Source organism: Mobula hypostoma, chromosome 1, assembly GCF_963921235.1.
Source record: "Mobula hypostoma chromosome 1, sMobHyp1.1, whole genome shotgun sequence".
Taxonomy (NCBI): domain Eukaryota; kingdom Metazoa; phylum Chordata; class Chondrichthyes; order Myliobatiformes; family Myliobatidae; genus Mobula; species Mobula hypostoma.
The window spans coordinates 223158278-223182847 of NC_086097.1; the positions used below are offsets into that span (position 1 = coordinate 223158278).

At 44.9% G+C, this 24570-nt stretch overlaps 1 protein-coding gene across 1 annotated transcript in view; it reads left to right on the forward strand.

The window, feature by feature from the left end:
* Positions 1-24570, forward strand: part of rdh10a (retinol dehydrogenase 10a) — a 79526-nt gene that overhangs the window by 33565 nt on the left and 21391 nt on the right. The gene's annotated exons all lie outside the window — the stretch shown is intronic.

Sequence of the window (24570 nt, forward strand, 5' to 3'; positions counted from 1 at the left end):
ACATAAAGTGTACATTAATTCCATTTTTGTTTATTTTGTTTAACCTCGAGGATGTGTGCTTGGCCCACAGCTGAAACACCTTTGATAAATTTGCTGATGACGCAACTATTGTTGGCAGAATGTCAGGTGATGGGGCATACAGGAGTGAAATAGATCAGATGGTTCAGTGGGGTTGCAACAACAACCTTGGTAATGGATGCCAACAGCATCAGTAAGACCAAGGAATTGATGATGGACTTCTGAAAGGGGAAGTTGTGGGAACACGCTCAGGTCGTTATCAAGGGATCAGCAGTGGAAAAGGTGAGCAGTTTAAATTCCTGGATGTCAGTGTCCCTGAGGATCAATCCTGGGCCCAACATAGAAACCATAGAAACTACAGCACAGAAACAGGCCTTTTGGCCCTTGGCTGTGCAGAACCATTTTCTGCCGAGTCCCACTGACCTATAGAAACCATATTGATGCAATTTGAAAGAAGACATGATGGTAGCTGTATTTCATGAGGAGTTTGAGTCGACTTGGTATGTCACCAAAGACATTTTCAAATTTCTACAGATGTACTGTGCAGAGCCTTCTAAGTCATTGCATCACCATTTGGTATGGGGGCAGGGGGAACGGGACACTGTACAGGATCAGGAGAAACACTGCAGAAAGTTGTAAACTGAGCCAGCTCCCATCATGGGCATTAGCCTTCCCAGCATCTAGAACACCTTCAAAAGGCAGAGCCTCAAAAAGGTGGCATCCATCATTAAGGACCCCCTCCCCCCCCATCACCCTGGACATTGTCAAAGGCATGTGCTAGAAGGAGAGATTGGACAGACCTGGGTGGCTTTCTCTGGAGTGGTGGAAGTTGAGGGTAGATCTGATTGGTTTTAAAGATTGAGACATTAAAAAGAATGGACAGCAAGTATCTTTTTCCCAGGGTTGAAATGTCTAATACCTGAGGGCATGCATTTCAGGCAAGAGATTCAGAAGAGATGTTGAGTAAGTTTCTGAAGTGGTGTGTTCCTGGAATGTGCTGTTTGGGGTAGTGCTGGAGGCTAATACAATGGAGGTGTTCGAGTGACTCTTAGATGGGCACATGAATGTGCAGGAAATAGAAGGATATAGACATGGTGTAGGCAGAAGGGATTAGTTGGGCATTGATTACTAAACAACATAATTAGGAGCATGTTCCTGTACTATACTAGAAAAATACTGCACAGAAACAGGCCCTTCAGCCTATCTAGTCTGTGCTGAACCATTTAAACTGCCTACTTCCATTGACCTGTACCCGGACCATAGTCCTCCATACCCCTACCATCCATGTACCTATCCAATCTTCTCCTAAATGTTGAAATCGAGATTGCATGCACTACTTGTGTTGGCAGCTCGTTCCACACTCTACTGTAACTGAAGCAGTGCTTGTACGAGCTGTTCATCAAACTTGCCTGTATTCTTCCTGTACTGGCATAAAGTGGCAGGAACCTGAAACTCCACTTCTGTGGACTGAGCACAGGTGCTCTGAGGCCACATTAAACACTATATTAGAAGTGCAAATGAATCACTGAGTCACCTAGGAGTGTTTGGGTCTCTGGATGGTAAGGTGAAAGAGCAGATGTTCCACTCCTGTGGTTGCATGGATCTATAATTAATAGAGCTGTGGGCTTGTAATGGATGACTTTCCCCTGAGATGCAGGTAGAGAAAGGCAGAAAGGGAGTGGAAGAGACATTGAATAAAATCTTTGAAATTTACTTGCTTTCTCCACATCAAAAGTGCAGCTGTGAGCATTTGCATTTGCCTCAAGCTACATCTGTCTTTTGTGGGATACATGGAATGGTTTCTGTTTTATTCCTACTCGCACGTGTTTCATTCGCACCTTTCTTTGGCTTGGATGGTGTGTGGTTTTTGAATTTTGTTTTTAAATTGGCTGTTGTTTCTTGAGATTGCCTGAGTTTAATTTTACCACATTTCACTTGCATTTCCAAAACAAGCCACCTGAGTTTTTGGCTTCGAACTATGGGTTCCTGGACCACTTGTGATCTATTGTATGATGGCTAGTTCAATTTTTTTCATGGGTTTTGAACATGCCCTCCTTTCCTCTTAAATAATAGTGATTATTGTGATTCTGATCATCCCACTAGTGGGCAATTTAAGTAGAGGCAAAATCTGCCTTGCCACCTACACTTTTTACTTAAGGGGAGGGGGTGCATTGTTGTCAATAACTTTATGTAATGAATCTGGCATTTGTTGTGTGGGTTACATGGGATCAGCAACCAAAACAATTAAGTGTAAATCTGTATATGCTGGAAAGGTGACTGCGGCCAGCAGCCTATTTTAAAAGAAAATACCTTGATTGCTATGCTCATCTGTTTTCTTAAAAGCTGAAACAAATGTTTTTGTTTCTTGCCTTAAAGCAAAGATTGGCATTTTAGCTAGCACTTTCTCTGGTTTAGGGGGAGGAGAAAAAACTCTAAGATTACAAGTCCTTTGCCCATTTAGTAAACACCAGTCCTTCTGAAGTTACTCAGTTTGACATTTCTGTGTTTTTCATAATTAATATCAATAGAACCAAGAGCTGATAGGATCCTTAGTCTATATAAGTTGACCATTTATGCAAGAATTTGTTAAGGCTGTTCTTGTGTGAACTTTGAGTAATTTATTTTACATTGCAAACATTTTTCTTTTGTTTAATTTTAAAGACATTTTTAAATGGGATTTGCAATCCTACAGGATGTTCCTGAAGAAATTGAGTTATTATTTAGCGTTACCTTTAGTGGTATTGCTAATGTAGAGTTAAGTAATTGATGGTCATCAATTATTTTATAATACATTATAATACATTTTTTGTTAAATTACCAAGTGTGCAGAAAAGCAATTTATTAATCCTTAATCAATTGCTTTAATCCTGGTAGTAAGATGCACTAACTATAGTTTGCGAGGCCACTAAGATCATCAACAAGAGTAGGCTAGATGACTGCTCAAGTACACTCTGCCATTAAATTGGATCATGGCTGATTTTTATCCTTTTCAATCTTGTCCTGCCCAATCCCCATTATCCTAACATCTTTCTCTCAATAGTTCAAAGTGTTTAGAGTAGATTTTATCATTAAAGATCATAGTGTAGCGATGTGCTACACACAGCGGTAGAATAACCACACGGAGTCGGTGAGTTAGAGTTGCGATGAAAGAGGTTTATTCAAACTTCGCGGCCCGCTTTAAAGCCTTCCCGTTCCCGCCCTTTTTGCTGCCGGCCCTCTGCCTGCGCGCGCTGTTTCCTGAGCCGGTTCGTGGGTGCCAGAAGGTGGGTTGCCACATAACCCCCCCCCCCCCCAGAACCGGCGATACCTCCCCCAATGTCCACAGTCTGGATCGGCCTCTGTTTGAGAGGTCTGCCCCTGCGCCGCGGTGCCTGAGCCTGGACCGGTTGCGCCAAGTCCACATGGGCCGGTTTGAGTCGGTCCACCGTGAAAACCTCCTCTCTCCCCCCAATGTCTAGCACGAACGTGGACCCGTTGTTCTTGATCACCTTAAACGGCCCCTCGTAGGGCTGCTGTAGCGGTGCCCGGTGTCCGCCCCGTCGTACAAAAAGAAACTTGCAGTTCTGCAGGTCTTTGGGTACGCAGGTCGGGCTCTGTCCATGCTGTGAAGTGGGTATGGGGGCCAGGTTACCGAGCCTCTCCCGTAGTCTGTCCAGGACTGCTGTGGGTTCTTCCTCTTGCCCCCTTGGGGCTGGTATGAACTCTCCTGGGATGACCAGGGGCGCACCGTACACCAACTCGGCCGACGAGGTGTGCAGATCCTCCTTGGGCGCCGTGCGGATTCCGAGCAGGACCCAGGGAAGTTCGTCCACCCAGTTAGGCCCCTCCAGGCGGGCCATGAGAGCCGATTTCAGGTGACGGTGGAAGCGCTCCACTAGTCTGTTCGACTGTGGGTGGTAGGCAGTTGTGTGGTGTAGCTGTGTTCCTAAAAGTCTGGCCATAGCTGACCACAGGCTGGAGGTGAACTGGGCGCCCCTGTCGGAGGTAATGTGGGCCGGTACCCCAAAGCGTGCTACCCAGGTTGCGATCAGTGCTCGAGCGCAGGATTCGGAGGTGGTGTCGCTGAGCGGGACTGCCTCTGGCCATCTGGTGAACCGGTTTATCATAGTTAGGAGGTACTGCGCTCCTCGTGACACTGGCAGGGGCCCCACGATATCCACATGGATGTGGTCAAACCTCCGGCGGGTGGGTTCGAACCGCTGCGGTGGAGCCTTGGTGTGCTGCTGCACCTTGGCCGTTTGGCACTGCATACACGTTTTGGCCCATTCACTGACCTGTTTACGAAGTCCATGCCACACGAACCTGTTGGAGACCAGCCGGACAGTTGTCCTGATGGAGGGGTGCGCTAAGTTGTGAATGGATTCGAACACCCGCCGGCGCCAGGCTGCTGGGACGACGGGGCGGGGTTGGCCAGTAGCTACGTCACATAGTAGGGTCCTCTCACCTGGGCCTATGGGGAGGTCTTGGAGCTGCAAACCGGAGACTGCAGTCCTGTAACTGGGGATCTCAGCGTCTGCCTGCTGTGCCTCTGCCAGCGCTGCATAGTCCACCCCCTGGGACAGGGCCTGTATGGTAGGTCTGGAAAGTGCGTCTGCCACGACATTGTTCTTTCCAGAGACATGCCGGATGTCCGTCGTGTACTCGGAGATGTAGGACAGATGTCGCTGCTGGCGGGACGACCAGGGGTCGGACACCTTAGTGAACGCAAAGGTAAGCGGTTTGTGGTCTGTGAACGCGGTGAAGGGCCTACCTTCTAAGAAGTACCTGAAATGCCGGATTGCCAGGTATAGTGTCAATAGCTCCCGGTCGATAGCACTGTATTTGAGTTCAGGTGGTCGTAGGTGTTTGCTGAAGAACGCCAGGGGTTGCCAGCGACCCTCGATGAGTTGTTCCAGCACTCCACCGACCGCTGTGTTGGATGCGTCCACCGTGAGGGCAGTAGGAACGTCCGTTCTGGGGTGCACTAGCATCGCGGCCTTTGCCAAGGCTTCTTTGGTTTTAACGAAAGCGGTTGCGGCCTCTTCGTTCCAGGTAATGTCCTTGCCCTTACCCGACATTAGAGTGAACAAGGGGCGCATGGTTCGGGCTGCTGAGGGGAGGAAACGGTGGTAGAAATTCACCATACCCACGAATTACTGCAAGCCTTTGATTGTGTTGGGTCGGGGGAAGTGGCGGACCGCGTCTATCTTGGCGGGCAGCGGGGTTGCCCCGTCTTTAGTAATCCTGTGGCCCAGGAAGTCGATGGTGTCGAGTCGGAACTGGCATTTGGCTGGATTGATTGTAAGGCCGAATTCACTCAAGCGGGAGTAGAGCTGGCGGAGGTGGGACAGATGCTCCTGCCGACTACTGCTGGCTATGAGGATGTCGTCCAAATAGATGTATGCAAAGTCCAGGTCGCGTCCCACTGCGTCCATTAGCCGCTGGAAAGTCTGTGCGGCATTCTTTAGACCAAACGGCATTCGGAGGAATTCGAAAAGTCCGAACGGAGTGATGAGTGCTGTTTTGGGGATGTCGTCCGGATGTACAGGGATTTGATGGTATCCCCGGACGTGGTCTACCTTGGAAAAGATCCTTGCGCCGTGTAGGTTTGCTGCGAAGTCTTGAATGTGCGGCACAGGGTAGCGGTCTGGCATTGTAGCCTCGTTCAGTCTGCGGTAGTCACCGCATGGTCTCCGGCCCCCCGTTGCCTTGGGCACCATGTGAAGGGGGGAGGCCCATGGGCTGTCAGACCGTCATATGATCCCTAATTCCTCCATCTTCTTGAACTCCTCCTTCGCCAGTCGGAGCTTGTCCAGGGGAAGCCTTCGAGCACGGGCGTGGAGGGGTGGTCCCTGGGTCGGGATGTGGTGCTGTACTCCGTGTCTGGGCATGGCTGCCGTGAACTGCGGTGTCTACTGATGGGAAATCTGCCAGGACCCTGGTGAATTCATCGTCGGACAGCATGATGGAGTCCAGGTGTGGGGCTGGCAACTGTGCTTCACCCAGGGAGAACGTTTGAAAAGTCTTGGCGTGGACTAATCGCTTCCCTTGCAAGTCGACCAGTAGGCTGTGGGCTCGTAGAAAATCTGCCCCCAGCAGTGGTTGGGCCACGGCGGCCAGTGTGAAGTCCCACGTGAACCGGCTGGAGCTGAACTGTAGCCGCACCGTGCGGGTGCCGTAGGTTCGTATTGTGCTGCCATTAGCGGCCCTCAGGGTGGGTCCCAGTTCTCTGTTGCGGGTGTCGTAACTCGTTGACGCTGATCTCCGCTCCGGTGTCGACCAAAAAGCGGCGTCCCGACTGCTTGTCCCAGACGTACAGGAGGCTGTCCTGATGGCCAGCCGCCGTAGCGATCGGCAGCGGCTGGGCCTTGGTGTTTCCCAGGAATTTGCAGGGCGGTCTGCAGCGGCGGGCCTCCGTGCCCCACCGTTGGTGGTAGAAACACCATTGTTCGTTGGGCTCCTCACTCCCGTCGCCAGGTTTTGTAGGGTCTGCTGCCGGGCCTGGTCTGGTCTGTCGTTGGGCACGCGGCTTGGTGATCTGTGCGACGGATGCCCCTCTCTCTTTCCTGGCATTCCACAGCACATCTGCTCGGGCCGCCACCTCCCGGGGTTTGCTGAAATCTGCGTCGGACAGCAGCAGGCATATGTCCTCGGGCAGTTGCTCTAGGAACGCCTGCTCAAACACGAGGCAGGGTTTGTGTCCTTCAGCCAGGGCCAGCATCTCGTTCATTAATGCTGACGGCGGCCTGTCTCCCAAACCATCCAGGTGCATTAAGCGGCGTGCTCGTTCGCGCCGTGAGAGTCCGAAAGTCCTTATGAGCAGGTTTTTGAATGCTGTGTATTTGCCATCCTCCGGGGGCGACTGTATAAACTCCTCAACTTGTGCAGCAGTCTCCTGGTCGAGGGAGCTCAGCACGTAGTAGTAGCGAGTGGACTCCGAGGTTATCTGCCGAATGTGGAATTGTGCTTCTGCTTGTTCGAACCATAAATGGGGTCGCAGCGTCCAGAAGCTTGGCGGTTTTAACGAAACTGCGTGAACAGATGCAGCGTCGGTCATCTCTGGTCCAAATATCGTTTGGGCCGTCGGGGTCACCAATTGTAGCGATGTGCTACACACAGCGCTAGAATAACCACACGGAGTCGGTGAGTTAGAGTTGCGATGAAAGAGGTTTATTCAAACTTCGCGGCCCGCTTTAAAGCCTTCCCGTTCCTGCTCTTTTTGCTGCCGGCCCTCTGCCTGCGCGCACTGTTTCCTGAGCCGGTTCGTGGGTGCCAGAAAGTGGGTCGCCACAATAGCTCTCTTTAAAAATAGAACTGCAAAAGTTCATTGTCTTACTTATTTTCAGTCATAAGTGTCTTATCCTTAACCTGGCCCCTAGATCTAGCCACTTCACTGGAAGAAACAGTTAGTTTGGTTTTTTTTAAAACCATCTTTCAGTGAGTTAGAGCAGAACGTGCCAAGTTAGAACAATTTTTATTGAACAAACTCCTTAGCCCACTGACCTTTTTGCAATACTACCTCTGGATGGAGGAACCATAACGGTACAGTTTGCTGTCAAAGTTATTTTAAAGGAAGATTGCACAGGCTAAACCTGTATCTAGTGCTCAGGTGCAAAGGTTCCATGTGATTGTGTGTTTGTTCTTAACATGCTGTAAATGGAGAGGATTTAGCATTTTGTGGGATAATGTTCAATAAAGTTAAAGCATCACCATTTTGGTATAGGTTCAGTTCTTTTTCCCCCCAGGGACCATGAGTCTCCGGACTCCAAAAGATGAAGTAGTATCTTTGAATATTCAAGGCAAGGGGGTGGAAGATTATTAGGGACAAGTAGGAATGAGAAATTGTAGTTGTCAGCCACAGTTTTATTTCGTGGAGTAGGTGCCAGCAGATTCCCCATTTTCAGTGTTGGGCTTCCTTGCTCCTGGACTCCATTTCCCCAACTTGCAATAAGAGTTGTTTTACTTGCTGCACCTGCATGTCTGCTTTTTTTCCCCCCAGACATGCCCCCAGGTCTCTTTGTTTCGAGATATTGGAAACTGCAACTCTGGAAATGTGAAAGAAGAGAAAATAACAAGGGAATTCTAAGATATGTGATGAAAAGTCATTGATCTGAAACTTAATATCTGTTGAGAAATGAAGTGATGTAAATATCCTCAGCATTTTCTGTTACTTGCTTACTGCACCATTTAACCTTCTTTTCAAATTCAGTGTTCTCACTTTACCACATTATATTGTCTGCCTTGTTTTCATCTGCTCAGTCTTCCTCACAATTCGCTTTCCCACTTGTATTGGTCGCAAGCTATTATTCATACTTGAAAATGGCCTGGCTCCAACAATTAGGCAGATGTAACCGACAAGTTAAAATTTGTCAACTTTGTACTAATTTGTTAAAAGTACGAGATTCTGTAGATGCTGGAAATGCAGAGCAACTGGAGGGACTGAGCAGGTCAGGTAGCATCTATGGAAATGAATTAACAGTCATTATTTCAAGCCAAGACCCTTCATCAGGACTAGAAAGGAGGGGGAAGATACCAGAATAAGGTGGTTGGTGGTGGGTGGGGGGGGGCGGGGGGGGGAAGGGACAAACTAAAGATGATGTGAAGCCAGGTGGAGGAGGGGGATAAAGAAGAACCTGGAAGGTGATGGGTGGAAAAGTAATCTGATAGAAGAGGGCTGATCATGGGAGAAAAGGAAAGAGGGAGGCGCACAAGAAACAGGCAGGGGGAAGAGGCAAGAGATCAGTGGGAAATGGGGGTGGGGGGGTCGGAGTCACTGTAAGTTGGAGAAATCGATGCTCATGCCATCAGGCGGGAGGCTACCCAGACAGAAGGAGGTATTGCTGAATCATGGAGGAATTGCTCCCTTTGTGAGTCCCTTTCCCATTCACCCCTCCTAACACTTATCCCTGCAAATGAAGAAGTGTTGCACCTGCCTATTCACCTCCTTCCTTGCCTCCATTCTGGGCCCCAAACAGTCCTTCCAGATGAAGCAGCTCTTCGCCTGTGAATCTGGAGTCATCTTCTGTACCTGATGCAGTCTGCTCTAAATTGGTGAGACTGGACGTGGATTGGGGGACTGGTTTGTTGAATGTTTCTGCTCCATCTGCAGAAAAGTCCAATTTCCTGGTGGCCATTTTGATTACTATCCCGAATCCTGTTCTGATGTGTGGTCTGTGGCCCCCTCTTCTGCCATGAAGTGACCACTCTCAGGTTGGGGGAACAACCTCGTATTCCATCTGAGTAACCTCTAACTTGATGGCATGAGCATTGATTTCTCTAGCTTCTGGTGGTTTTCTACCCCCCCCCTCCTTTCCTTTACCTCAATTCCCATTCTGGCGTCTTACTCCTTTTCACCTGTCTCTAGTTCCCCTCATCCTTCCCTTTTCCCCATGATCTGCTCTCTCCTACCAGATTCATTTTTCTCCAGCTCTGTCTTTTCCACCTCTCATCTCAGCTGCTTAGTTCATCCTCTCTTTCCCCCCCCCGCCCCCCCCCACCTGGCTTCAACTATTACCATCTAGCTTGTTCTCCTTCTCCCCTCCCATCTCTTTATCATGGCATCTTCTCCTCCTCTTCCCCCCCCCCCACCTTTCCAGTTCTGATGAAAGGTCTCAGCCCAAAGTGTTGATTGTTATTTATTTCCATAAATGTTGCTTGAACTACTGAATTTCTCCAGCATTTTCTGTGTTGCTCAGTAATTTGTTTACTTCTGCTTTCTTGCCTGTCATTTAGCAGCGTTGTAAGAAAACTGGCTACTTCCTAGTCCTGGAAGGCTTTGCCTTGTGTGCAGAATTTTTTTTTTCTGTGGAAATGAATTTGCTCATTTTAAAACTAGTACATATAGTCACATTTGTTGTTAGTCACATTCTGTTGAACAGCAGACTACCTAATGCAGAAGGAAGTGGATAACACAACTTTACAGCTGTATCTATTGCTGAACATATTTTGAAATAGAGACAGTCCCTCTTGCATAACTCTTCCATTCATGAGAAGAGTCCTTATGCCAATTTTCTGTAAGCCAGAAATGTCTGTTTTCTGTAGCTACCCATATCATATCACATACACTAGCTATTCTCCCAAAAACAAATTTTAATTGAAAAGATTTACAAATTGTGTGGATGCCTCAAACATCTGATTATATTCCCTTATAAAGTTTGTGAATCAAGCTCTGTCATTTCTTTATCAGCGCTAACTTGATGGAAAGGCTGCTTTGTCTACACATTTCTGGAATGTGAAATGTTTTTAACTGGCTGAGGAAAGATGACACTGATTAATCTTAAATCACATTTTTGGATTTGTCACTTGACTAATAGTTCACTTGTCAATGTCATTCACTGTCACTGTTTGTCTGAAGTGTGGAAAAACAAAGCCTTTATTAGAGCAGTAAATCACTATTTCCCACGCCCCCATTGTTCTGTTTTTGCTATGACAGTCTTCATAATGAATCCTTTAGGCTCTTTTTGTGACTGAGCATCGTTTAGGAATTTTAATGAATAAATGTGACACTTAGGCTAGGATATCAATACTAAACAATATTTCTTTTGTTTCAATACACCTGTATTATGGAATCTTTTTGCTTTATTTAAACTTGACCAGAATTTGTTGCCTAATTACAATGAAGCTGTTGCATTTGCCATGGTGCCATTAGTTAATTTCTGCTGAGTTGCTTGTTCCACTTCCTCAATTGTCCACTTAATTGGCTGAGGGTGTTCTTTATGTGAATCAGGATGGCATGTGGCTGCAGTAATATCTGTACAATTGGTTTGATTGAGACTTGACAGTGCAGTTCCACGTTAGGACGAATAACTGGATAATGAGTTAGTGGCCTAGAATATGGATGCCCATTGAGATTTCAGAAGCTCTGCTCACATGGCAGTATTTGAATCCAGGCCAGCATGTTTGCAACTGTACCCTCTGACTGCAATAGTGAACTTTGGAGTATCTGTGGAATCTGAGCTCTCCATAGTCACGGAGGCTATCAGTTCTGTTTGTCCAGCTAGCAGTGGATAGCAAGTAGCACTTGTGTCATCTTGGTGTTTGTAACTAACTTAATGTTGCTTTAGTCTAACATGCTACCTTTTTGAGGGAAGCATCTTCCTACCATTATTTCACACCAGTTAACACCTGCAGACTTCCCTTTTTCTTAAACAGCAAAGGTGGTGAGGGCTGTGCAATGCCTGCATAGTGAAGAATATTGTGGTTGTGCTGAAGAGGGGATGCTGCTCTACTTGTTGGGATTTATTTTGCTGTATTTAGTCAACCAGGTCCCTTTATTGTGGTTTGCTGCTTTGACTATTAAAAGCAGAGCTCTTGCTAGAGGAAGTGCTGGAGCAGAACAACATGTCTGAAGAGGGGGCCTGAGTAGTTATAAGCTCATGATTTTTAATTAAAAAGAAGCTAAGCAATGTATTCCACTACATAGCAAACCCTGAGTTGTTAGCCTGAAATTTTGCAGAATATTTGTTAAGTTTTAGTTCTGAACACCTCTCGAGTGGTCTTAATCACTGTCATCTGTTATCATTGTTCATTCTAAATTAATTTGTATAGAAACATAGAAAATAGGTGCAGGAGTAGGCCATTCGGCCCTTCGAGCCTGCACCGCCATTTATTATGATCATGGCTGATCATCCAACTCAGAACCCCGCCCCAGCCTTCCCTCCATACCCCTTGACCCCTGTAGCCACAAGGGCCATATCTAACCCCCTCTTAAACATAGCCAATGAACTGGCCTCAACAGTTTGCTGTGGCAGAGAATTCCACAGATTCACCACTCTCTGTGTGAAGAAGTTTTTCCTAATCTCAGTCCTAAAAGGCTTCCCCTCTATCCTCAAACTGTGACCCCTCGTTCTGGACTTCCCCAACATCGGGAACAATCTTCCTGCATCTAGCCTGTCCCATCCCTTTAGGATCTTGTACGTTTCAATCAGATCCCCCCTCAATCTTCTAAATTCCAACGAGTACAAGCCCAGTTCATCCAGTCTTTCTTCATATGAAAGTCCTGCCATCCCAGGAATCAATCTGGTGAACCTTCTTTGTACTCCCTCTATGGCAAAGATGTCTTTCCTCAGATTAGGGGACCAAAACTGCACACAATACTCCAGGTGTGGTCTCACCAAGGCCTTGTACAACTGCAGTAGTACCTCCCTGCTCCTGTACTCGAATCCTCTCGCTATAAATGCCGGCATACCATTCGCCTTTTTCACCGCCTGCTGTACCTGCATGCCCACTTTCAATGACTGGTGTATAATGACACCCAGGTCTCGTTGCACCTCCCCTTTTCCTAATCGGCCACCATTCAGATAATAATCTGTTTTCCTATTTTTGCCACCAAAGTGGATAACTTCACATTTATCCACATTAAATTGCATCTGCCATGAGTTTGCCCACTCACCCAACCTATCCAAGTCACCCTGCATCCTCTTAGCATCCTCCTCACTGCTAACACTGCCGCCCAGCTTCGTGTCATCCGCAAACTTGGAGATGCTGCATTTAATTCCCTCATCCAAGTCATTAATATATATTGTAAACAACTGGGGTCCCAGCACTGAGCCTTGCGGTACCCCACTAGTCACCGCCTGCCATTCTGAAAAGGTCCTGTTTATTCCCACTCTTTGCTTCCTGTCTGCTAACCAATTCTCCACCCACACCAATACCTTACCCCCAATACCGTGTGCTTTAAGTTTGCACACTAATCTCCTGTGTGGGACCTTGTCAAAAGCCTTTTGAAAATCCAAATATACCACATCCACTGGTTCTCCCCTATCCACTCTACTAGTTACATCCTCAAAAAATTCTATGAGATTCGTCAGACATGATTTTCCTTTCACAAATCCATGCTGACTTTGTCCGATCATTTCTCCGCTTTCCAAATGTGCTGTTATCACATCCTTGATAACTGACTCCAGCAGTTTCCCCACCACCGACGTTAGGCTAACCGGTCTATAATTCCCCGGTTTCTCTCCCTCCTTTTTTTTAAAAAGTGGGGTTACATTAGCCACCCTCCAATCCTCAGGAATTAGTCCAGAATCTAACGAGTTTTGAAAAATTATCACTAATGCATCCACTATTTCTTGGGCTACTTCCTTAAGCACTCTAGGATGCAGACCATCTGGCCCTGGGGATTTATCTGCCTTCAATCCCTTCAATTTACCTAACACCACTTCCCTACTAACATGTATTTCACTCAGTTCCTCCATCTCACTGGACCCTCTGTCCCTTACTATTTCTGGAAGATTATTTATGTCCTCCTTAGTGAAGACAGAACCAAAGTAATTATTCAATTGGTCTGCCATGTCCTTGCCCCCCATAATCAATTCACCTGTTTCTGTCTGCAGGGGACCTACATTTGTCTTTACCAGTCTTTTCCTTTTTACATATCTATAAAAGCTTTTACAGTCCGTTTTTATGTTCTCTGCCAGTTTTCTCTCATAATCTTTTTTCCCCTTCCTAATTAAGCCGTTTGTCCTCCTCTGCTGAACTCTGAATTTCTCCCAGTCCTCAGGTGAGCCACTTTCTCTGGCTAATTTGTATGCTACTTCTTTGGAATTGATACTATACTTCTTTGGAATAGCAAACTCAAACCATTGAGTCCTGATAAAAGGGTCCTGACCTGAAATATTGACTCTTTATATTCTTCCGTAGATGCTGAGTTCCTCTGACATTTTGTGAGTATCTGTGTTACTTAGCAATGTTTCCTCAGGTTAACTTGTAAAGCCATGTGGAAGAACTTGACCACATCTCATCTCAGTGCTGGATTTCACCAATCTTTTTCCTCCAGTCACATGATTGCTGATGTTTGAACATAGCCTCAAAGCTAGCAGCTAAAATCTACCATATTTTGTCCTAAGCAGTCAGTTAAATCGTGTGTGTTTGTTTGTTTCATTGCATGCTGGTCCTACCATAACAATGACATTGGAATATAGCCATATCATCAGTTAAAGTGATTAGTTGAATCCTGATGGTGTAACTTTGGCTCCAAAAATCACCTTGCCTTGATGTTTAGTTAACGTCAAAGCTAGAGTATGACTATATCATGTGGTATACAGAGTTAACCTCCTACTGGGATGTAATAATATGCAAACTTAATACCACCTGCTGATTTGGATCAATTGATGGTAATTCTTGTGATATTAAGTATTTTAAGTGTTTTACATGGTTGGCTGTGTTCCAACAGCCAGAAATAAACCCTCTTCTAAATGTCTATGGAATAACTGACGATGTATTAACCTGGTCAGGCAGCTGAATGGTACAGATAAAGTGTTTGGTGTTGCTCAAGGACTTTGGGTGGGGGGAAGACCTTGTGATTTCTCAGGATTCCTGATGGTTTGCAAACTGCATACATTTGCATTCTACATCAAATTTTTTTGGTTAGTTTTGAAAATGTAATTTTCTTTGAAACTTAAGTGCATTTCTTCTAAATTAAATTTCAATCTCTAAACGGAACTGACGAAGGGTCTCGGCCCAAAACGTCGACTGTACCTCTTCCTATAGATGCTGCCTGGCCTGCTGCGTTCACCAGCAATTTTTATGTGTGTTGCTTGGAATTCCAGCATCTGCAGATTTCCTCGTGTTTGCATTTCTAAACATTGTTTGCTCTGATTTCTTCTATGTGCCAGGTTTCAACACAAGGTGACCTGTAAGTGCTATATAGAAGTATGGAAAGATGGCACTTTCCAACTTGACCAGGAACCTTGTGGGTTTAATGACTAAAGCAGTACCCTCCCTCTGCTTCTAGTTGGGCTTCTGTGAGGCTTATCTGTTTCAATGTACAGGCAATCCCCAACTTAGACACCCCTATATGAGAATGAGAGCTGATGTTATTAAGTTCAGAAGTCCCAGTGTACACTCTGATTGTTCCAACAGCAGAACTAGTTTCCTCTCTCCACTTGTCATAATTGTTTCTCATCTTTCCTGTAGTATTTGTTATCATTTTTCATATTAGTGTGCAGTAGTGTGGCAGTATGGTCACCATGTTGAGTTTTAATGGCAACATTCCGATTTGTGGACAAAATTGGCTTAGGCATGTCTAAAACAAATCTTCTCTGAGAATGGTCTGTACTCACATTGGATGGCTTCATCTTGGGAGAGGTGGATGGGAGTGGGGTATGGCATGAATAACTTTGCATTAAAGGATGAGCTTCAAACTAGTTTACCAAGACTGGGTGCAGTTTGGGAATGTGGACTCCAAACTTGCATGTAAGGATGTGTGATGTCCTTGCCACCAAGCAAAAGGCAAATAACTTGCTACTCACCTAAGACTCCTAGGGAACTAAATGATATGGTGCACATTTGCTGTTGGATAGATCACTTTGGTACTATTAAGCCCTATGCTTGCATTAAGAAATCCCATGAGAATGGCTGTTCGCAGCTAATTGCTTCCATCTCTATTCCTGCCTGGCAATCATCTGTGCAAGCATAGCAATAGTTGGCCGACTGGTGGTTTGAGCCTCTTGAGTCAAATGTTGTGTCAAATCTGCCAGTGCAACCTTGAAGGGAGCAAGAAAACATGTCTGTTGTGTCATGATGGAATGCTTTGACTCAACCGTGACAATGTAGTTTATATTCTCTGGGCTTTGTGACAATGCAAGAGTTGAACACTGACTATGGTTCGCACAACTACAGCAAAATGTTAATAATGGATCTTGCTGCCTGTAGTGTTTTTATGTATAGTCATTGTTCTTTGTAATCATGATTAAGCCTCAAATGCCTTTTTTAGGCTGACTACAGTCTGCTAATCACAAATTTTCATTGCTGTTTATCATAGTGTTGTCTAGATTTGACACTGTGACAGTGCTCATGGTTGCAGAAGGGTCTCTGAATCTGAGAGCATTGCCTAATGTTGCTATTTTTTTAAAAGAAGCTGTTGTGGTCTCTACATCTCTATTCCACTCAATATAGCAATTTAGCAGATTTGGTCAGCTGAGACCACTATCATGAATGGGAGATGACTATCAAAAGCACAGTTGATCCTTTTGGGCACTCAGCAATTTAAGCTCTGGGACAACTGCAAGTTTTGCTCGAAGAAAGTCAGCCCTTATGAGTGGGTCATCAACACTTGGAGGGATAGCTCTCCTCTCCTATCAAATTACTACTTCTCCAGCTTTGAACCTTTCCCACCCACATGACTTCAGCAATCACTGTCCAACAAGCTGCCTTCACCTCCCTCACTGCCTTTCTATTCTAGCATTTCTTTTCTCTTCCCCCCCCCCCCCACCCTCCAAACTTCCATTTCAGTCTTGAAGAAGGGTCTTGGCCAAAAATGTCAACTAGTGGCCATTGATGCTGCCTGACCTGCTGAGTTCCTCCAGCAGTTTGTGTGCATTGCTTAATATTTGCTTTATTTGCTTTGTTTATTTGTGGTTTGCATGGGATGCGCAGAGTGTGCCTTAATTTTACTTGTTTTTTGGTATCTTAGTACTTCAGGTTGAGTTCAGGTATATGTGATTTCATCCCAGACTAATCACATAGACTCTGATTGTGGCAAGGCTTTAATGTTATGGACTACGAAGCAAAGTTGGGCAGTATCTTTGGAAACATGGAAACATAGAAAACAGGTGCAGGAGTAGGCCATTCGGCCCTTCGAGCCTGCACCGCCATTTAGTATGATCATGGCTGATCATCCAACTCGGAACCCTGTACCGGACTTCCCTCCATACCCCCTGATCCCTTTAGCCACAAGGGCCATATCTAACTCCCTCTTAATATAGCCAGTGAACTGGCCTCAACTGTTTCCTGTGGCAGAGAATTCCACAGATTCACCACTCTGTGTGAAGAAGTTTTTCCTAATGTCGGTCCTAAAAGGCTTCCCCTTTATCCTCAAACTGAACCAATGCATCCTCTCTGATTTGAGCTCTGCTTTCCATGTACATTTTGAGCAGAAGGTCAGTAAAATGACACTACCTGGTCTGACTCTCTGTACCTGTGACAGATTAAACTCGTATGGTAATGACACATCAGATCAGCCTGCCTTACAGTGGTGGGCTCAGGAGTCCATGACTGTGTCCTTGTATTCGGTTTGGACCAGTTGGCTGGAGTATTTGCAGACACCATTAACCACTCCTATTTCAGCTTTAAGAAGATCAGTACAGTTGCTGATACTTATTTTCATCAACAAAATAAATGTTTGTTTCAATAGCCGGCTAAATGTGACAAATTATCTACAACTTTCTGAATCTTGTGCATTTTCTCATGACCCTGCCTGAAGGCCTGCTCCAACCTCGCTGCAGCACAGAGCCTTTGTCTAAAATAGTAGATGTAGGGGAGTGGAGGCAGAATGAGCTGCACCACAGATGGTGAAACCTTAAAACAAATTGGTGATCGGGCAGCATTGGTGCAGAACTGTAATGCTTAATGTCAGTATTGACATAGATATCTGAAAGCTCTGTAATGTTCAAGATCTTGGGTGGGGATGAAATGGAATGCTGGAAATGGGCAACAATTGATTTGTTTTGTAGGCTTGATTTGAAAATGTTGAATTTGACACCTAGGGGTTGTAAAATGACATGTTTGAAGTTGAGGTTGTCTTGCAAGAAGTCAGAGTTGCTATGGGTGAAGATTTTAAACTCTGATGGCTCACCAAGCCACCACCCAAACGGGTTTTTGAAATGTTTGTATTTCAGTCTTTCAGATTTTTAAACTATTAAATGCACAATTGCTAGTCAACTAAATTATATTAATCCCAATTAACTCAAAATTTGGCTTTCTTGAAGTGCTTTCTCTCATGAATCTGTTGTTCCCGTGAGGACTCAACAGCAGAGAGTCATTGGCAGATCTGCAGTTAACATGGTTGGGAAGCTTGGGACTCTTATATTGTAGGAGTCCTGAACTTCCTGACATTATTAGTAAATTGAGATACACAGCATTAACTAGTCAAGGTTACAAATTAAGTACCTAGTATTGTACTGTTTTTTAAAAAATTCTGGTTGTTACTTCTGTCTGCACCCTGTTTTTATGCCATTTCAAACTTTAAGCTGTTTTTCTTCACGTGCTGTTGGTATAATTCTCAGCATTTTTGTGCACTTGCCAAGCTATTAGCTAATCATACATGCCAGCAGCATTTGGTGTCCAATTTTGTTTAATGCTTTTTAGTTTAAGCTAGAATTTTGGTCATGCAATAATGGCTCATGACACTGAGTCTTTTAAATTCTGAAAATTCAGTGCATTTTTCTCTTGGAAAAATGTATCTAAATGTCTTTCATAATTGTCTTAGATTTCCCCCCCATCCCCAACAACCCTACCAAAATGTTAGGTTAGTTATCTTGGAATAGTTTTGCAATAATTTCCCTGGGATTGTGTGCCTTGGATGTGGTGTTAACTTAGTATAATTGATAAGTAAATGGATCATTGTTGAAAATATTATGAGATGCTGTTGGAGTTCACCTTTAATGAGTTTTGACATGTCCTGTCCTTTCTGTTCAATGGCCCCTTGTAATTTAATGACAATGATCTTGTTAGGTAAGTGATTAAACAACAAATAGATATGATTGAGGAAAATTGTGTTCAGAGGTGAATACTGCTTTCCCATCTGAAGGAAACCACTTAACCTTACCATTTTTAACCATTAACATAATTTGTAGGTTAAAGTATTGTGTACCATGGTATTTTTAAATGACATGTTTTTTTTTGCAATCGTTAACATTGATTATTTGCAACAGATCTTAGAAGTAAACTTTAAATACTTCTATCTATTTCAACATGAGAAGTAAGCAGTAAATAACCCCAAATCAAAGCCTAGGAGTCATCTTCACTGAGTTGACTTTTTATTTGTTTTCCAGACCTTTTCCATTTGTGGCAGTGCCATTTTTAATTTTAAACCTAAGCATTCCTATCCATTTACATTTTGGGCACATGCAAATGCTGAAACTAAAACTGACTTAATTCATTGGAGCAGCCGCAAGCTGTTCTAGGTAATCAGCTCAATCATAATCGTAGAAAACTACAGCACTGAAACAAACCCTTTGGCCTGTTTGTCCCTGTCAAACCATTTAAATTGCCTAGTCCCATAGACTTGCACCCAGACCAGAGCTTTCCGTACCTGTCCCATCCGTGTACCTATCCAAACTTCCCTTAAACATTGAAATCAAAATCACATCTGCCGCTCATTTCACACTCTTGCCACTAAGTGAAGAAGTTTCCCCTCATTTCCCCTTAAACATTTCAGCTTTCACCCTTAGCCCATGACCTCTAGTTGTCATCTCACCCAACCTCTGGGGGTGGGGAATCATGCTTGCATTTACCCTATCTATACCCCTCATAATTTTATATACTGCGAAATCTCCCCTCAATCTTCCATGCTCTAGAGCATTAAAAACTTTAACCTATTCAATCTTTCATTATAATTGCTTCACTGCTTTGGGAGCAGATGTGGGACTCGCTCTGGTTTGAGGATGTTGTTGGCTTGCTTTTTATTGTTTGCTTGTTTTTTTTCCTCTTTCCCTGCGCTGTGGTTTTGGTCTTTTATTGGGTTGTTTAGGTCTCTTGCTTTGTGGCTGCCTGTAAGCAGACAAATTTCAAGGTGCATGATTTATACATTCTTTGATAATAAATATGCTTTGAGCCCTAGTAATATCCTTGTAAATCTACCCTGGAGGTAGGTGACCAAAACTGCACAGGATACTCCAAATTAGGACTCACCAATATCTTGTACAAGTTCAATGTAATATCCAAACTCCTGTATTCCATACTTTGCTCTACGAAGGTAATGGTGGCAAAAGCTTTCTTTATCACCCTATCTGTGACACTATTTTCAACGAATTATGGACCCTGTATTCCAAAATCCTTTGCTCAACCGCATTCCTCAGTGCCCTACCACTCCCTGTGTAAGATTTGCTGTGCTTGGTCCTCCCAGAGTGCAACACCTCACTTGTCTGCATTAAATTCCAGCTGCCATTTTTCCCTCCCCCGCCCCGGTCCATGTCCTGCTGCAAGCTTTGTTAATTTTCCTTGCTGTCCATGATGCTCCATTTTGAACCATCCACAAGCTTGCTGATCCAGTTAACCCTATTGTTGTCCAGATCATTGATATAGATGAGACACAATGACGGACCCAACACCAATCCCCACAACACTCCACTAGTCATAGGCCTCCAGTCAGAAGGGCAACAATCTACTACCACTCTCCGGCTTCTCACGCAAAGCCGGTGTCTAATCCAACTTGCTACCTCATGAATGCCAAGCAACTGAACAGTCTTGATTAACCTCCTATGTGAACCCTTGTCCAATGCCTTGCTGAAGTCCATGTAGATTCTTGATTGGCCCAGGGTATGAAAAGACACGAGGAAAAGGCAGGAGACTGGGGCTGAGGAGAATTGGATCACCATGAAATGGTGAAGCAGACTCAATGGGCCAAATGACCCAATTCTGCTCCTATATCTTGTGGTTTTGTAGATCACCTTCACTGTCTTGCCCTCATCAACTTTCCTATTAACTTCCTCAAAACTAAGATTGGTTTGACATAATCTATCACACAAAGCAATGCTGACTGTTCCTAATCGGTTCCTGTCTATCCAAATGTTCATATATCCCGTCCCTTAGAATATTTAAAATGACACGGAAAGAAACACAGATGGTAGTTTGCCTCCCAGGTGCCGGGGTCCGGGATGTTTTTGATTGCGTCCACGATATCCTGATGTGGGAAGGAGAATAGCCAGACGTCATGGTACATATTGGTACCAATGACATAGGTAGGGAAAGGGAGGAGGTCCTGAAAACAAACTACAGGGAGTTAGGAAAGAAGCTGATAAGCAGGACCTCAAAGGTGGTAATCTCAGCATTGCTGCCTGTGCCACGCGATGGTGAGTATAGGAATTGTGAGTTGGAGGATAAGTTCAGATTTCTGGATCATTGGGACCTCTTGGGGCAGGCATGACCTGTACAAAAAGGATGGGTTGCACTTGAATCGGAGGTGGATCAATATCCTGGCAGGGAGTTTTGCTAAGGCTGTTGGGGAGAATTTATACTAGAATTGCTGGGGGGTGGGAACTGAACTGAAGAGACGGAAGAAGGGGCAGTTGGCTCACATATAGAGAAAGCTTGGAGTCAGTACGAGCGGGAAGATAAACAGGTGACAGAGAAGCGAAACGCCCAGACTGGTGTCTGTTTTAATGTAAGAAGCATCATGAACAAAGCAGATGAGTTTCAATCGGATCCCCTCTCATTCTTCTAAATTCCAGTGTATACAAGCCCAGTCACTCCAATCTTTCAACATATGACAGTCCTGCCATCCCGGAAATTAACCTTGTGAACCTACGCTGAACTCCCTCAGTAGCAAGAATGTCCTTCCTCAAATTTGGAGACCAAAACAGCACACAATACTCCAGGTGTGGTCTCACCAGGGCCCTGTACAGGGCCTCTTTGCTCCTATACTCAATTCCCCTTGTTATGAAGGGACATTGAGGAGCAGATAGGGAGACAGATTTGGGAAGGTGTAATAACAGGGTTGTCATGGTAGGACATTTTAATTTTCCCAATACTGATTGGCAACTCCCGAGAGCAAGGGGTTTAGATGGGGTGGAGTTTGTTAGGTGTGTTCAGGAAGGTTTCCTGACACAATATGTAGATAAGCCTGCAAGAGGAGAGGCTGTACTTGATCTGGTACTGGGAAATGAACCGTGTCAGGTGTCGGGTCTCTCAGTGGGAGAGCATTTTGGAGATGATCACAATTCTATCTCCTTTGGAGAAGGATATGAACAGACAAGTTAGGGAAACATTTAATTGGAGTAAGGGGAAATATGAAGCTATCAGGCAGGAACTTGGAAACATAAATTGGGAACAGATGTTCTCAGGGAAATGTATGGCAGAAATGTGGCAAATGTTCAGGGGATATTTGTGTGGCATTCTGCATAGGTACGTTCCAGGGAGACAGGGAAAGGATGGTAGGGTACAGGAACCATGGTGTACAAAGGCTGTTGGAACATTTAGTCAAGAAGAAAAGAAAAGCTTATAAAAGGTTTAAAAAAAAAAACTAGATAATAGATCTAGAAGGAAGGCTAGCAGGAAGGAGCTTAAGAATGAAATTAGGAGAACCAGAAGGGGCCATGAGAAGGCCTTGGTGAGCAGGATTAAAGAAAACCCCAAGGCATTCTGCAAGTATGTGAAGAGCAAGAGGATAAGATGTTGGAGAATAGGACCAATCAAGTGTGACAGTGGAAAAGTGTGTATGGAACCGGAGGAGATAGCAGAGGTACTTAATGAATACTTCAGTATTCACTATGGAAAAGGGTCTTGGTGATTGTAGGGATTATTTATAGTGGATTGAAAAGCTTGAGCATATAGACATTAAGAAAGAGGTTGTGTTGGAGCTTTTGGAAAGTATCAAGTTCGAAAAGTCACTGGGACTGGATGAGATGTATCCCAGGCTACTGTGGGAGGTGAGGGAGGAGATTCCTGAGCCTCTGGCAATGGTCTTTGTATCATCAATGGGGACGGGAGAGGTTGTGGAGGATCGGAGGGTTTCAGATGTTCCCTTATTCAAAAAAGTAGAGATGGCCCAGGAAATTGTAGACCAGTGAGTCTTACTTCAGTGGTTGGTAAGTTGAAGGAGAAGATCTTGAGAGGGGGGATGTATGAACATTTGGAGAGGCATAATATGATTAGGAATAGTCAGCATAGCTTTGTCATAAGCCGGTCATGCCTTATGAGCCTGACTGAATATTTTGAGGTTGTGATGAAGGTAGACCAGTATATGTAGTGTATATGGATTTCAGCAAGGCATTTACCGAGGTACCCTGTGCAAGGCTTATTGAGAAAGTAAGGAGGCATGGGATCCAAAGGGACCTTGCTTTGTGGATCCAGAATTAGCTTGCCCACAGAAGGCAGAGTGGTGTAGATGGGTCATATTCTGCATGGAGGTTGATGACCAGTGGTGTCTCTCAGAGATCTGTTCTCGGTCCCCTTTTCCTTCGTGATTTTTATAAATGACCTTCATGAGGAAGTGGAGGGATGGGTTAGTAAATTTGTTGATAACACAAAGGTTGGAGGTGGTGTGAAGAGGCTAACAGAGGTTACAGTGGGACATTGACAGGATGCAAAAAATTGGGCTGAGAAGTGGCAGATGGAGTTCAACCCAGATAAGTGTGAGGTGGTTCATTTTGGTCAAATATGATGGCAGAATATAGTATTAATGGTAAGACTCTTGCCAGTGTGGAGGATCAGAGGGATCTTGGGGTCCGAGTCCAGAGGACACTTAAAGCTGCTGCACAGGTTGACTCTGTGGTTAAGAAGGCATACGGTGTATTGGCCTTCATCAATCATGGAATTGAGTTTAGGAGCTGAGAGGTAATGTGTTACAGGTATACAAGACCCTGGTCAGACCACACTTGGAGTACTGTGCTCGGTTCTGGTCACCTCACTACAGGAAGGATGTGGAAACTACAGAAAGGGTGCAGAGGAGATTTACAAGGATGTTGCCTGGATTGGGGAGCATGCCTTATGAGAACAGGTTGAGTGAACTCGGCTTTTTCTCATTGGAGTGGTGGAGGATGACAGGTGACCTGATAGAGCGGTTATAAGATGATGAGAGGCATTGATCGTGTGGATAGTCAGAGGCTTTTTCCCAGGGCTGAGATGGCTAACGCGAGAGGGCACAGTTTTAAGGTGCTTCGGAGTAGGTACAGAGAAGATGTCAGGGATAAGTTTTTTTTAATGCAGAGTGGTGTGTGCGTGGAATATGCTGCCGGTGATGGTGGTGGATACGATAGGGTCTTGTAAGAGACTCCTGAATAGGCATATGGACCTCAAGATAGAGGGCGATGAGTAAGCCTAGGTAATTTCTAAAGTAAGTACATGTTTGGCTCAGCATTGTGGGCCGAAGGGCCTGTATTGTGCTGTAGGATTTCTATGTTTCTAATTCTCCCACTGCTGATGTCAAGCTCACCAGCCTATAACTTCCTGGTTTAGTTTAGAGCCTTTCTTAAACAGCAGAGCAACATTAGCTGTCTTCCAATCCTCCGATACTTGTTGCTAAGGATCATTTAAATATCTCAATCGGGGCCGCTGTAATTTCTGTGCTTGCTGCCCACAGGATCTGAGGAACTGCTTTCTCAGTCCCTGGGGATTTGTCCACCCTAATTTGCCTCAAGGCAGTAAACATCTCCTGTAACCTGTATAGGGTCCATAACCTAACTGCTGCTTTGCTTCATGTCTATAGACTCCGTATTTACTCAGGAGAAAGACAGTTGCAAAAAATTGCATTTAAGATCTCTGTTCCCCACCCCCCCCATCTTTTGGCTCCACGCATAGATTACCATTCTAATCTTCTGGAGAACCAATTTTGTCCCTTGCAGTCCTTGTGCTCTTCCTATATCTGTGGAAGCCCTTGGGGTCCTCCTTCACTTTGTCTGCTAGAGCAACCTTGCGCCTTTTAACCCTTCCGATTTTGTGTTCTCTTGCATTTGTTAAACTTAAGTACCTCACTTGTTTGTTCTTACCTACCTGTACCTACAATGCACCTTTTTTTCTTTTTTGACAAGGGCCTCACTGTCTTGAAAACCAATGTTCCCTAATCCTGCTGTTTCTTTTATTCTGACAGGCACATACAAGCTTTGTACTTTCAAAATTCACTTTTAAGGCCTCCCA